Raw genomic sequence first — 16,222 nt, forward strand, 5'->3', positions numbered from 1 at the left:
CAGAGAAGACTTGCTGAATACTTTAGGAATATGTTTAACAAAATTCTTATTTTTTTTTTAACATTTTATTTATTAATTAGAGAGAGAGTGAGTGAGTGCCTGCACAGGAGTGTCGGGGAGGGGAAGACGGAGAGGGGCAGAGGGAGAAGCACCGTCCCTGCTGGGCAGGGAGCCCAATCCAGGGCTGGATCCCAACACCCTGGGATCATAACCTGAGCTGAAGGCAGACTCTTAACTGACTGAGCCACCCAAGCACCCCTTATTTTTTTATTAAAAAAAATATTAAATAGGGGCACCTGAGTGGCTCAGTGGTTGAGCATCTGCCCTTGGCTCAGGTGATCCTGGGGTCCTGGGATCAAGTCCTGCATCAGGCTCCCTGCATGGAGCCTGCTTCTCCCTCTGCCTGTGTCTGCCTCTCTGTGTCTCTCATGAATAAATAAATACAATATTTTTTAAAAATATATTAAATAATAAAATGAGAGAATAAATCTAAATCTCCTGATGTTTCATTACCTGAGCTATAACCATTATTAACATTTCCATGTAAAATTTTCCAGTATATTTTTCTTAATAAGAGCTTTTAAAACTTACATATATATATGTCCCATATATGCAATTTTTAATCATATTTTAAAAAATTAATATATCTGAAGAATTTTTATTTCACACCTTCATAAATATAACTTCAAGAACTACCTAATATCTCACCGAGTAGAAATACAATAGACCAGCCCATCATCTCCTATTGTTGGTCGTTTGCATTTGTGTTAGAATACAGGCTTGCCTGCTGGAGTAGACTCCAAATAATAAAGGGAAACTGAAATATTGCTTATCTAACAGCCCTGGGGGGTTCGGTGGTGAAGGGAAACAGTCTCCCCATCTCATCACCCTGCCATCTGCAGGGTGCTGCCCTCCTGTGCGGACCGCCTGCCTGTGGTGGCTCCTTAGTACAACCACGTGGATTCCAAGCCCAGCCAATGGTAAAGGGGAAGGGGGCGGGGCGCCCAGTCAGAAGTCACGTGCTGCACACCTAACGTCTCCATTGGCCAGCATGTGGTCACATGATCATACAAAGGCAAGGAAGGACCGGTATACCCGGGTGTACCCCTGCGGCCTGGGGCAAGGATTCCACTCTGAGGAGAGGAGGAGAAATAGGTACTGATTGGGGAGGACTAGTCACAAGGTTGTTTCTAATGCTTCATTATTTGTAATGGTGAAGGTCATCTCAGGTGTGAAGTTTCCTCGAAAGTGTGTTTTGAGGTGGTGGCTAGTTCTGTTTTGTCGTGATATTCCCGTAGATGAATCTGTCGAAGGTACAAATCCTTGACTCCCTTCACTACTGATAACTTTACCTCTTTACCTTTCAACAGATGTGATGTGACAATTTTTTTTTTTCAATTTGCCTTTTTCAAGGGAAACGAAGGAAGGGGGGAGGAGGAGAGATGAAGATGAAGGAAAAGGAGAGCTTGCATTTTTTTTTTTTTTTGAGAGCTTGCATTCTTAACAACTAATGCTTACTGTTGTTTTTATTGCTCCATCGGACCTTGTTTGTTTTTATTGTTTGCAGAACACATATGGATGAATTTGCACAATTTTTTTAAAAAGTATTTATTTATTAATGAGAGACACAGAGAGGCAGAGACACAGGCAGAGGGAGAAGCAGGCTCCATTCAGGGAGCCTGACGTGGGACTCGATCCCAGGACCCCAGGATCAAGCCCTGAGCCAAAGGCAGGCGCTAAACTGCTGAGCCAACCAGGGATGCCCTCTATAAGACTTTTTTTTTTTTTTTTAAGATTTCATTTAGTTATTTTGGAGAGAGAGAGAGAGAGAGAGAGAAGCTCAGACTCCCCACTGAGCACAGAGCCCCATGTAGGGTTGGAGCCTATGACCCTGAAATCATGACCTGAGCCAAAACCAAGAGTTAGATACCCCACCAGCTGAGCCACCCACGCTCCCCTTGATTCTATACAATCTTATTTGCTATTTTAATGTGTGGAATTTCTGTCCCCCCATGAAACTATCACCTCTTTGAGGGAAGATAGGCTATATCTTAAATTTCTATTTCTTCCACCCGTGCCTAGCACAGTAGATGCTTAGGAAACATTATTTATATATAATAATTCCCTAGGAACATTTTTTTTGGAAATTTCTATCCCCTGACCCATAAATTTCAAGATGAATCTACTTCTGGTACATTATATGACTGCAGAAATATATATTACCTCTGCTAGCAACCACATGTGCCCTTCCCATCATATGAAGAGAGTGGCAGACCAGAAGAGACCACCTCTCCTGGAGAGGACCTGACAAAAAGGGACTTCCCATTGGTTCAAAGAGACTGCAACCTGGGAGGAGAGCAAGGTGGGAGAGGCCCACCAAACTGAGAGAGGATCCTGGGAGATAATAGGCCCAGTGGTGTTCAAGAGGACAGAGATGGACATCCCAGGGAACACTGAACGACAGCCACAAACGTCTAGACTTCATATTCTAGGAGATCAGAAAGTTGATTTTGTTTTGTTTGCAAAAGAATGGCAGCGCAGAAGAGGCATAAGACTAATCTGATAACCACATGCAGGAAGGACTAGGAGGGGTCTGGACGTCACTGCCATGGTTCAGGTAGAAAGAGATACAGGCCTGGCTAAAGGTAGCTAATGGAGGGGCGCCTGGGTGGCTCAGGTGGTTAAGTGGCCAATTCTTGATTTTTTGGCTCAGGTCATGATCTCAGAGTCATGAGGTCCAGCCCTGCGTGGGGCCCCCCACTCAGCGGGTAGTCTGTTTGAAAATTCTTACAGCCACACCCCACTTGCTCATTCTCTCTCTCTCTCTCTCTCTCTCTCTCAAAAAAGGGGGTAGTTAATGGAGAGAAAGAAATGGATGCAAATAAATGCTTATAATGGAAAGTAATTTACAGTGACTGATGATTACCTAGATACAGAATGAAGGAATAGGTCAGTTTTACCTACCTGGAAATTTTGTTGCAGTGTGCTTTCACGTGTAGACAATGTAACCAAAGTCATGCCCTCAGGAGACATCCCTCAGAGGCTCTCTCATCCAGGCTTTAAGGCATCTCAACATTGACCACTCTCTCAAAGGTGTTCTTTTTTTTTTTTTAAAAGATTTTTTATTATTTATTCATAGTGATGCAGAGAGAGAGAGAGAGGCAGAGACACAGGCAGAGGGAGAAGCAGGCTCCATGCACCGGGAGCCCGACATGGGATTCGATCCCGGGTCTCCAGGATCACGCCCTGGGCTGCAGGCGGCGCTAAACCACTGCACCACCGGGGCTGCCCTCAAAGGTGTTCTTAATGGGGATCCTGAGGTGGCTCAACGGTTTGGCTGTGATCCTGGAGACCCGAGATCGAGTCCCACATTGGGCTCCGGGTATGGGGCCTGCCTCTCTCTTTCATGAATGAATAAAATTTAAAAAGGTGTTCTTAATGGCAGAGCCCAAAATCAACTTGAAGCAGTAGACACAGGGGTGTATTTGGTCAGCAATATGTCTTACTTCAGCAGACTAGAAAATAAAAATAAAAACACCCTCATTCACCTCATTAAGAGATATTTCCAAAGAAAATTAACTTTCTATGTTTAACAATACTTATCAAAATTTGAACATATTTCTGTTGATTTAATGAGCTTTACATTTATTAAAATGGCAATAACTCTAACCAGAAGAAACTCTTCAGTATTTCGAGACTCATGATCTTAAGATATAAAATTTCCTTAAATTTTCATTTATATTCTTGTTGCTGAGAAGTATGATAGGGACAATCCATTAAAGACTTCCAAGAATTACGTATATTCTACTAAGATAAAATTACATGAGGGAAGAGAATGGAAAGGTAAGTTTATCGATAAAAAGGAATAATTAAAAGAGAACTTTATGTATTTTTAAATGGTGGGTATCAAATTGCTATGGTATTTAGATATCACTGAATATATAGCTAAGAGTCACATAATAGTTTTGTTTTTAAAAATATGTATAATTACACTAGATGAGGAATTACATCTCTTACAGCCATTTAAACTTGTAAGGAAGAATTTTATGTGGAAAAGGAAATTTGTGAGGGTTAATTTTCGAAGACAGCACTTAACCAAACTTCAGAATCATCCTGAGTTTAGGGCTCCCTCTCCTGGTGAGATTCAGAATTTGTATTGGCTTGAAGCTCAAGAAGATCTGAGTGCCAGGTTCTATAAGCCACACCCTTCCTGGTGTATTCTCTGGAACCATCTCTACAAAACTTGAGCCAGATAGGACTAGGACACCTGTTCATATTGTGCCATTGTGTCTTATCTCCACCTTGGGTCCCCTCCCCACAAAAGCAGAGAGAGGTTTCACTCCCCCAGCCCAGAATCAGTCAGGAGAGAAAGAGCAGGACAGAATGGTCCCCTGTACACCTTACCAAGCAGGACCCTTGATGATCATTCATTAATCCGACATGTGTTTATTGAGTACATACTATGTGCAAGCATGATACTCCATGATCTACTGGTAGGCTGCCATCCACTAGTAGAATCTGCCCTCTACGTCTTATTTATTTATTTATTTATTTGAGAGAGAGCACACATGAGTGGGTAGGAGGGGCAGAGAGAGAGGAAGGAGTAGGATCTCCACTGGGTAGGAAGCCCGATGCAGGGCTCCATTCTAGCACTCCGAGACTGTGACCAAAGGCAAAGGAAGATGCTTAACTGACTGAGCCACTCAGGTGCCCCTACCTCTCTCTTTTAAAACGTTTAAAGAGGGGCACCTGGGTGGCTCAGTCTGCCAGGCGGCTGACTCTTGATTTCCGCTCAGGTTGTGATCTCAGGGTGGTGGGATCCAGCCCTGCACTGGGCTCTGTGCCTTTAAGACCCTTCTCCCTCCCCCTCTACCCCTCCCCCTGCCCCTCCCCCCACTCTCTAAAATAAATAAATCTTAGGGAAAAAAAAAGTTCTTAAATAAAAAAGGAATCCAGTGTTAAAAAGAAAACCATGAGCCCAAAATGGTGTCACTCACATTAAGGCCCCAGGTCTGTAAAACCAAGACTTAATAACTAACCTGACTGTAGTTTCAACCCCCCAGAAACCTTTAACCAGTCAACATGGGAATTTCCTGGTCAGCACTGGGATAACACCCCCTCCATTACCCTTGTCTTTGCCTAAAACAATGGGTTCTTTGCTGATAATTTCCTTTTTTCTACACCCTCTCTACCTTTTAAGACCTATCCTCTTCTGTAGCCCTTTGGCACTGTCACCTACTTGCTAGACAGGACACTGCCTGGTTCATAAATTGGTTAATACAGCGAACTAGATCTTTAAGTTTTACTCCATTGAATTTTTGTTATTAAACATCAGCAATAACAACCATAGGGTATTACCGCTCAAAATAAAATGACCCACAAACATTTAAAAATATATTCAACCCCTCCCATCATTAAAGAAATGCAAATTAACCACCACAAAAAATCATTTGCTTGCTATTATGCTGGCATAGGTTTGAGAATATCCAAGGTTGACAAGGGTGGTGGGATCTGAGAAATACACATCTTCATACTTTGTTGACGAGTCTGTAAATGGGTACAACAATTTGAGGGAAAATGAAGAATATGAAATTTTTTTAAGTTTATACTTCTTGACGCATCAATTCCCCCTTTTAGACTATCGTTAGGACTTAGGCCCCAGCCTGCTGCTCTGATTATCAGGAATTTTGGAAGACTTTGATTCCCTGTCCCCAAACACTCTCATTTTTATTTTTCATTTTCATTTTTTTTTTAATTTTTAAGTAATCTCTGTACCCACCATGAGGCTTGAACTCCCAAACCTGAGATGAAGAGTCACATGCTCCATCGACTAAGCCAGCCAGGTGCCCCCACTCTTATTTTTAAAGAACAGATGTTCTTGGTGTTCTGCTCCCATTTACCTGTGCCAAGAATGGAGAGAAGGACAGACGCCTGTCTCAGCCACCAGGGCCCAGGGGGTGGGTCAGGCAGCTCCACTCCTCACTCCATCTCTGCCCTCCTACCGCAATACCCACATGCACACAGGAAGGGTAGAAAGAGCTATGAGCTTGAAGGTGACACCCATGTGACCTTGCCCCTCAGGGTCCTGAGGATATGCCCCTTTACAGGCCTCATTTCCCCCCTGTACCCACCCAGGGTTGAGATTGGATGACCTCTCTGACTTCCCTCAACTTTCACCTTAGCTCTGCCCTCAAGGAGCTTATAATCTACTTGAGGAAACAGGGGATCTCTCTTAATTGATGCAATGAATGCTTATTGAATGCTGCTATGTGTGCAAGTTCGAATATATAAATAACATGATCTCCTCCCTCTAGAAGTTCACCATCCGAACGAGAGTCCAAAGTGGGAAGTGGCTGTTGCTGTGAAGGAGATGGAGGATTCTCTGCACATTCCAGGAAAAGAAGACACATTTGTGTAAGGCTAGAAATTTTAGTTAAATAAAAATAGACAGTGGCGTGGGCTAAATGCCCAATGAACACTCAGATAAAAAATTGCCTTTGACACAATAAGCAATATATATTTGGTCTCTGTCCCACTTCCTGGTATGCGACTTCCAAAACCTTGGAATCTCTGAAGTGACAAGTATCTTCTTAAGTATGAAGGAGGGGCGCCTGGGTGACTCAGTGGTTGAGTGTCTGCCTTTGGCTCAGGGCGTGATCCCGCGGTCCCGGGATTGCTTCTCCCTCTGCCTCTGTCTCTGTCTCTCTCTGTGTGTCTCTCATGAATAAATAAATAAAATCTTAAAAAAAAAAAAAAAGAGTGTGAAGGAAATGGCTGAGGCTGGAGGCTCCAGGATAAACCGCAGGATGGAGGCTGGTTGCCAGGGGAACCAACCTCCCAATTAGAGGGTCGGTTTTTCAGCACCCCATGCCTACTTTCCAAGAGGGAGGAGAGAAGGTTGGAAATCGAGCTAATCATTCATATTGAGAAATCAATATTTTGATTATTGAAAATATTGAGAAATCAATAATTTCATCCACTGAGCCTATGACATGAGGCCTCCATTAAAAAAAAAAAAAAGACAGGGATCCCTGGGTGGCACAGAGGTTTGGCGCCTGCCTTTGGCCCAGGGCGCGATCCTGGAGACCTGAGATCGAATCCCACATTGGGCTCCCAGTGCATGGAGCCTGCTTCTCCCTCTGTGCCCCCCACACTGGCCCCCAGTCATCCCTTCAATTGAGCTTGTACCTCTTTTTCATAAACTAATAATAAGCCTAATAAGTAGTAGCCTAATAAGTAAACTTTTCCTGAGTTCTCTCTTTCTACCAAACTATCCAACCTGAGGAAGGGGTAGTAGGAACCTCTGATTGAAAGCCAGAAGCACAGGTGACAATGTTGACTTGAGATTGGAATCTGCAGTGTGGTGGGTGCCCTCTTGCCCTTCACCTGTGGGAGGTGATGCTCTGGCCAGGTAGGTAGTGTCAGAGTTGGATTGAATTGTAGAACCCCCAGCTGGCATCACAGAGGATTGGAGAATTGCTTGGTGTGGAAAACCCACACATCTGGTTTCAGAAGTGCTGCGTGTAGGCTATTCTCCCTTTAGGGCCACAGCCAGTTTATGAAGGCTTAGCCAAGTATCTGCTTAGCCAAAAGTAGTCAAAGAAATTTCACATGGAAGCCTAAGACCTGATATGGGTCTTGATAAGCAACATTTATAAGAAGTTTGAAGGGAGGGGCGCCTGGGTGGCTCAGTCGGTGAAACATCTGCTTTCGGCTCAGGTCATGATCCCAGAGTCCTGGGATTGAGCCCTGCATCAGGTTCCCTGCTTAGTGGGAAGTCTGCTTCTCTCTCTGCCCCTCCCCCTGCTCGTACTGTCTCTCAAATAAATAGATAATCTTTTTAAAAAGTTTGAAGGGGGCAGCCCCAGTGGCCCAGTGGTTTAGCGCCACCTTCAGCCCACGGCGTGATCCTGGAGACCCGGGATGGAGTCCCACTTTGGGCTTCCTGCATGGAGCCTGCTTCTCCCTCTGTCTCTGCCTCTGTGTGTGTGTGTGTGTGTGTGTGTGTGTGTGTGTGTCATGAATAAATAAATAAAATCTTAAAAAAAAAGTTTGAAGGGAAGATCTCACAGGGGCAGGTCCAGTTTGGGGGATTTGTTTAAATATTAAAAAAATATTTTTATTCTTATAGTTTTGGGCCATAAGTGGTTTGGCTAACTCTTCAATTGACAAAATCTGATCAGAGAAATTGAGAAGCCAGTCTTTCCTTTAGCACGGTGGATTCAAATTTAGTGATTTATCAATCTAGAAAAGTCTCCTTCATTCTGTTCCAGGTATCAGGTGCCTGCACATCGCTACTAACATCCTCTCGCTGCTGCTTTCTAGTTGGTCAGGAGAGGGCGCTGGAGGGCCGCTGAGGAGCCGGGCTCTCTTCCCGGTCGGGGCATGTGGCTCTTTTTTTTTTTTTTTTTAAGATTTTATTTATTCATTTATTCATGAGAGACGCAGAGAGAAAGCCAGAGACACAGGCAGAGGGAGGAGCAGGCTCCATGCAGGGAGCCCCATGTGGGACTCGATTCTGGGACTCCAGGATCACGCCCTGCGCCAAAGGCACACGCCCAGCTGTTGAGCCTCCCTGGTGCCCCAGGGGTGTGTGGCTCTTGGCAGGTTCGGGTAGCACGAAAGCATCCTTCCACACCTGGTCCCGCAAGCCAGGCCGCTCCTGCAGTGTGTGTGGCACCTGCAGCACCCAGCTCCACTCTTCCCAGCAACCGGGAGCTTCCCGTGACACCCCCTGGCAGCAGCTTCAGGGGCCTGGGGTGCATGAACAGCACCCTCTGGTTTTGTCCTGTGGCTTTGGGGCGGGTTCCAGGCAGAGCACCTCCCTAGGGATGGCCCCTGGCACCCCAAGGGGCAGATTTCCAGCAAGTGCGGCTGACCTGGCACCTCAGTGACTCCTCTGCAGTGCGGTGAGCCACACACTCTCCAGTAAGTTCTGGATCTCAGCCCTGCAGAGGGACCTCCTCATGGGTGCTCTGTCTCACCCAGGGTGATGGCTGCTGGCTGGGTCTCCTGAGCCTGTGTTAATCCTTTTTACTTCTTTTTAGCCAATTCCTTAGTACCCCAAACCCCTGGGACTTTTTAAAACATTTTTTAACATTCATATTTATTTATTTTTGCAAGAGAGAGCACACAAGAAGGAGGAGGGGCAGGCTCCCTCACTGAGCAGGGATCCCCATGCAGACTTGATCCCAAGCCACTGGGATCATGACCTGAGGCGAAGGCAGATACTTAACTGCTTAATCAACTGAACCACCCAGGAGTCCTTTTATTTATTTATTTATTTATTTATTTATTTATTTATTTATTTATTTATTTATGATAGTCACACAGACAGAGAGAGAGAGGGGCAGAGACACAGGCAGAGAGAGAAGCAGGCTCCATGCACTGGGAGCCAGATGTGGGATTCGATCCTGGGTCTCCAGGATCGCGCCCCGGGCCAAAGGCAGGCGCCAAACCGCTGCGCCACCCAGGGATCCCAGGAGTCCTTTTTAAAAGATTTTATTTATTTATTTGGGAGAGAGAGAGAGAGAGTGCAGGAGAGGGGGGAGAAGCAGAGGGAGAAGCAGACCCCGTTGCTAAGCGGGAAGTCTGAGGTCGGGCTCTATCCTGGGACCCCGGGATCATGACCTAAGTGGAAGGCAGCTGCTTAACTGCTTGAGCCACCCAGGCACCCTTCCAATCCCCTGTTAAAATTAATTCTTTATGTTAAACTTTCCTTGTTCAAATTGCTAGGTGGTTTCTGTCTCCTGATTGGACCCTGAGCAAAACAATTTCACAATGCATTGCTGGTAATCATTATTATAAATGTTAAAGATACCCACATTTGAGGATATCTCTATCAAGTTTCACATATGAATTTGAAGGTTGCAGTGCATTTCAAGTTATTTTTTGCTCCGGGACTAATCTTAAACCCCTCTGAATTAATGACATGTATTAATCAGGGTGTCACGGACAGCCTCCTTGACGCGGTGCTGTGGGAGTTTTATCTTTCTTTGTCAATGTCAGCATTTCTTGTCAAATTAGCAAAGAAGTTACATCCTTTCCAGTGTGTTCATATGATTCATTAACTGGATTATCAAACAATCCCCAAACCTTTTATAGCTTCTATGCAAACTTTATTCGTTCCCCTGAGTTAATTAGTGCTTTTTATGAGATCTGAAAATTTTTTGTTACAATTTGCTTCTCAATGTCGGAATCATTTATATTGATTCTGTGTCATTTTTATAGCTTTTATTTCAGGTTCTACTAATTTTAAGTTGCCTTTAAAGATGGCAAAAGAAGGTAACCTTTGAAAAAAAAAAAAAAAAGAAGGTAACCTTTGTATACATACAAAATCTAGGGTCTATAATTACTCACTCGTTTTATTAAAATGTTCCAGAACCATTTTTGAAATTAAAGTTAAAAGGCCATATTCCATTTTCATCAAATATAGCATTCCCATCAAAAAAGGGAAGAAATGTACACTGCATTTAATGGTGTACTCTGCTGAAGGAGCGTAGAGAGAGCACATCCCAACATCATTTGCTACAGACAAGTCAAAACTTACTGTTCTCTCTGGGTTGCAGGACCAAACCTCCCATGGCTCAGTAATCCCCCAGCATCTAAAATTCTTCATCTATCTTAATGTTTCTATTCATAGATCTAGGGAAATCCTTTTATCAGGCAAAAATCTATCTTACTTGAGAAGCAGAAAATGCCAGAAGCTTACCATTGCAGTGTCCCTGGCAGCCGCAGGGCATGAACAGAGAAAATCTTCCTCCCGTTAGCCACACCCTCCCAGGCCCCAGTGGGAAGCCAGTGGCTGACCTGACATTCAGCCCCAAGTACAGCCACATGCACTTTCCCCAGGCAGCTGCAGGAGCGGTTCGGCCTGCCTGCGACAACAGGAGCTGGTGGAGGTAACACTATGTGATTTCCAAGGCAAGATCATACAAATGCCATGGACTTCTGCTGTGCTCTCCTGGGACGCTAGCCCAAGCCAGCTTGTGTGGAGCGACCAGATGAAGAGGCCATGTGTAGGAGTTCTGGCTGACGGCCAGTCTCAGCTGTTAGACCTTATGTGAGCGAGGAAGCCTCCAGATGATTCCAGCCCTGGCTGCCAAGTCCCCCAGCCTTCCAGTCTTCCTGGCTGAGAAGTGGAGACTACTCGCCTCTCTTTGCCTTGTCTGAGTTCCTAACCCCCCAGAACCCAGGAATGTACTAAAGTGATCATTTTCCATCACTAAGGCTTGATGGGGTTTATTTGGCAACAACCAGAGTGGAAGGGAACTTGCAGAGGTGTGGGCAGGGTACAGGCAACACACTGCCCCAAGAGTAGCCACAACAGAACTGGGACCCTCCCCAGCCTGAAGGAGGAAAATCTATCTATCTATCTATCTATCTATCTATCTATCTATCTATCTAGGCTCCATGCCCAACATGGGACTTGAACTTGCAACCTTGAAATTGAGACTCTCATGCTCTAGGGACAGAGCCAGCCAGGCACCCGAAGAGGAAGATCTTGTTAGTGGAGCCCAGTGAGCTGGAGGTGGAGGGGGGGCCTCTCTGAAAGAACAATGGTCCTCAGGCACCCAGATGAGTCTCCCTCTGAGCTCCTGCTGGGAGTCCAGCCTTCAGGGCCAGCCCCTGAATCACAGAGCAAGACCAGAAAGGATGGAGGATGAACCCAGGGGTGGGATGGGGACCCTAGGGGGTGGAAATCCACCCTGCAGCGCGTGGAGTTGAGATGGGACCCATGTGAAATCCCCCATGGAGGACCAAGAGGAGGGACAGCAGGTGCCTCCCCTGGCAGGGCTTTACCAGTGCACGAGGGGTTGCACATTTGTGGACAATCCTTGGAAAAGGCCCGTGGTGTGCAGAGCCCGGTGAGAACCCATTTTTGCCCCCCTCCCTTCTCTCAGAGCCTGGGCACAGCACTCACCGTGGATCTGTCAAGTCGCAGCCTCCAGATGGGAGTTGGAGGGCTTTCTGGCTGCTCTGATGGCGGCTGCACCCACACATCTTGGAAGGAGGTGCATGGAATACTAAAAAATTTAAGTGCTGCAATCAGGACTCTGAAAGTAATAGAGCTGGAATTATTGAGGGAAATTTACAAGTTAAATAACCTAAAAGGCTGCAGATGCAAATGACACTAAATTAGCAGGAACTTTGGGGGCACAAGAATGACTCGTCCTTTCTCAAAAAAAAGAAAAGAGAAGAAAGAAAGAAAGAAAGAAAGAAAGAAAGAAAGAAAGAAAGAAAGAAAGAAAGAAAGAGAGAGAAAGAAGTCAGAGAGCAAATGGCAAGCCAGGAAGGACAGGGAGCAAGCACCATGATTACAAGGTGCCTAGCACTCCACACCCCAAAATGCCAGGAGCTCCCCAATTCTCATGATAAAGAAAACTACCCTTGCACGTGGGCACGCCCTTGGGACCCGTGGCTGGGAAGCATGAGGCATGCATTTCACAGGTGGGAGCCTCGGTGGTGGCAGCTCTTGCCGGCACTGCTACATGACAGAGCTGGATGGACACCCAAGCCCTCCAGGCCCTGGGCCAGAGGCCCTCTCCCACCAGCTGCTGCTCCACCAGCCAGCGGCTTGTCTCGGGCCTCAGCTGAGCCAGTCCCTCTGTCCCTCTCCTGATGCTCTGGTACTGGGGGTCCACAGGTGTGTGAGGCTGGCCGAGGGTTTCAGTCTCATGTGCATGGGGCCCAAGACCCCAGTCTTGCTGACGCTACCCTCTGATGGCTGGGCTGGGCTGGGACAGGGCCGTGGCAGGCGGGCAGACAGACACACCAGCCTGGCGGGCAGGAGGCAGAACCAGCTGATGCTTTGGGCATTGCTCCAGTTTCCCGGGGCCACCATAATGTGAGCCATGAACTTGCAGCCTAAACAACAGAGATACATTGTCTCCCATTTCTGGAGGCCAGAAGTCTGAGCTCCAGGTGCCAGCAGGGCTTGCTTCCCCTAAAGCTGCCAGGGAAGGGTGTGTCTCAGGGTTGTCTCCCAGCGTTCAGTGGTTCCTGAGCTCATACTAAGCAGAAAGCCTATCTTCACGTGGTCTTCTCCCTGTCTTTCCCCTTCCTGTGAGGTCATCTGTCATTGGATTGGGGGCCCACTCTATTGACCTCATCCTAACTTAATCATCCACAAAACCCCTTTTTTCAAATAAGGTCACATCCACAGGGCCTGGGGATGAGGACTTCAGGGTCTTTGGGGGTACACAATTCAACCCATAACAGGTGGCAACTCTACACAAGTGTATCAGGCAAGTTCTGTGTGAAAGGCACCATGCCAGCCTCAAAAGGGATGTGGCCCCTCCTTCAAGGAGCTGACCACCGCCTCAGAGGGTAAGCACTGCCGCGTCTTGCTCACCAGTAACCTTTATGCAAAACTGAGTGCCTGAGTCATTTCTCAACCAAATTCATATTTTATTTGGCTCCAGTTCCTTCTGGGATCTGGCTGCCTGCCAAATGCTGCTCTGGGGCTCTCTGGCAAGGAGGAGTCCTGAGGACCCTGACCTGGGGAATATGGGTAATGAACATGCAGAGCAGTAGGATATTGAAACGCATGCGGAATGGACATAATTGCCCTTGGCACTTACTTTCTCAGTGTGAGTTTACATGCAGATCCTAAATCAAACAGCAAGCCCTCTGTGCTGGCCCCTCCTCCACCACCCACAGCTGGACACCCCATGATGTCCCCAGGGCTCAGCAGCTGAATGTAGGCAACCTTCAGATGAAAGGCGGCCTCGCCTGATGTGAGCACAGGCAGGCGGGAAAGAGCCCTGGGCAGGGTTTCCAGAAATCTGGGTTCTAAACCCAGTTCTATCTTTGAAGAGCAGCATGACCTTGGGCAGATCCTGACCCCTGTCTGGCCTCTGCTCAGTGGCAAGGGGGCTCTCAGATCCCTCCCAGTGTCAAGATTTCAACTCCGTGAGGAGGGCAGGAGGGTCATGGGGGAACCCTTACAAGGTGATTCATAAGAGGCAGGACCCACTGCCCTTCGGTCCCCAGAAGTACCTTTACCTGCTTATCAGCCCTTAGCTGCCTGGGGCCTCTTTGGTGTGATTGGGCTCAGGCTGAACACAGCAAGGGCATTGTTTTCTCTGGGTGAAGTTTCAGATAAGGAGCAGGGCTCCACCACACTCAGATCAGGACTGGCCTCCACTGGGTCCCACCTCACCTTATCTTGATACAGCAGCCAGCCCAGCCTCCTGAGCCAGGGTATGCTCCCACTCACACACACGCACCCCCCACTCCGGGGGTTCACTACAAGCTCACTGCTTCCCTCCTATGGAACATCTAGTCCTCCTCTTGCCCACCCATCCCCTACAAACCAACTCAAGTTTCACCTCCTCCATGAAGCCTTCCTGGATTCAACTGTATACAGCAAATCAGCATCAACCCTTCTTCATTTCAGTCATGGCACTCATTGCCTGGATTGTATTTTGAGGTCCAAATAATTTCTCTGCAACATTTAAATGCAGCTTCAAACATACAGACCAGGAGATGTCACCAGGCCGTGCCTTGCACTGGGTCTCTTGTCATTTATTGGGTTGAGTACTCCCTAGGGCTTTTCAATCTGTAGACTTATGATACTCAATTCTGGGAAATTTTTGTGTATTTTTACAAATTAACTTCCTTCCAATTATATTCTTTGTTCTTTGCTTCCAAAACTTCAATTTGGCCATCTTGGATTTATTTTCTGATTTTATCTTCTCTCCTAAATTCCCAGAACTGGAAGTCATGAAATACATATCGAAAGGATACTCCAAATCCTTCTACAATGTAAAATGAGACCCACTCAAAAGCACATCATCATGAGTTTTCAGGATACTAAGGGTAAAGGGAAGACTCTAAAAGCTTCCAAAAAGGGGGGGAAATACATTTAATAGGATGGACTGTGGATCAGAATGGCCTCAGACTTCTCATCAATAACTACTAAATGATAGCAATACCTTCAAAACTCCAAGGGAAAGCGACTCCAGCTAAGCCACTAAGCATTAGAGCAAAACAGACATGCTTAGATATGCAAGGTGTCAAGCAGTCACCTCTCAAGCATCCTTTCTCAGGAAGATGCTGGAGGATATACTTCCTCAACGTGGTAGAACAAAGCAAGAAACAAGATGAAAAGGGATCCAGGAAACGGGCTGGCACCCCAGAGGCAGGTGGAGGACATCTCCAGGATGCCTCCCCGGGCACCAGCGGGTATCAGCCAGCCCCTTTACATGGGAGCAACCCAGAAGGCCCTGGGAAAGAGTTCTGCAGACACCCAAATTAATAGAGTATCTAACATATTTGAATCAATGCAACTTGTTAACTGGGAAGAAATTGGTAATAAGATAGTAACAAATATATAAAGAACTAAGCAAAAGAAAATGCAAGATGGTCATGAACTCCAGAGTAAGTGAAAAGCGACGGCAGAAGGAAAAAATAATCACGGCTCATCTGTGAGTAATAGTAGGTAACTAATCTGTTGACATAAACTCAGAAAATTGACCTAACCCCAAATAAGCCACAGCTGGGAGGAGGTGGGGACAGAAAGCGTAAGGCGTGAAGGCTGAAGGAGATCGGAAGTGTAGAGATGAGGGATGAGAAGTGAAGGAAAGGGATCCCTGGGTGGCGCAGCGGTTTGGCCCCTGCCTTTGGCCCAGGGCGCGATCCTGGAGACTGGGGATCGAGTCCCACGTCGGGCTCCGGGTGCATGGGGCCTGCTTCTCTCTCTCTCTCTCTCTCTCTCTCTCTCTCTCTCTCTCTCTCTCATAAATAAAAAAAAAAAGGAAAGGCACATTGTTATCATCTGCCCTCAGTTGGAAACGTCCGAAGTGGAAAAGCTAAAACTCTAGGTCTGTTCTCTAGCGACGTGGGGTGCATAATAACGGAATGCGCTAAAAGCGGAGAGCTCGCGCTGTGGGGAACAGCAAGTGGGGAGGTGGGAAATGCTCTTGTCACCCTGTGCCTTTAAACTGCGTCGTTCTGGTAAAATGAGAGCAAGTGAGGCCCTGCCCAGTTGACTGCTCGTGCGGAGTGCGGGCGCCGGGCCTCCTCGCCACCCCCAGCGGCCCCCTGGCAAGCGTGGAGCACGGAGCCCCACATCCCCGGTCAGCCGCGCCATCCTCACCCCAGGATTGCTGCTGCAGCCCCCGGGCTCCGCCGGGCAGTGCGAGGCAGAGGAGAGGTGGGTCCGGGAGGGCAAGGCTGGGCCGGGGTGTCGAAGGGCCGCCCGGGGGTCCGGGCGGCA

General features: G+C 47.0%; 1 long non-coding RNA gene across 2 annotated transcripts; it reads left to right on the forward strand.

Moving 5' to 3' along the window:
- Positions 1-1,002: 1,002 nt before the first annotated feature.
- LOC140605028 (uncharacterized) lies at positions 1,003-11,224 on the forward strand. Of its 2 annotated transcripts, none has more exons than XR_012007818.1 (3): positions 1,003-1,155; positions 6,315-6,414; positions 10,852-11,224. It is a non-coding gene; the product is annotated as an uncharacterized lncRNA (long non-coding RNA). The 2 variants fall into 2 exon arrangements; XR_012007819.1 differs by having other exon boundaries at positions 10,856-11,224.
- The last annotated feature ends 4,998 nt before the right edge of the window (positions 11,225-16,222 follow it).

Source organism: Canis lupus, chromosome 15 (genome assembly GCF_048164855.1).
Source record: "Canis lupus baileyi chromosome 15, mCanLup2.hap1, whole genome shotgun sequence".
Lineage (NCBI taxonomy): Eukaryota > Metazoa > Chordata > Mammalia > Carnivora > Canidae > Canis > Canis lupus.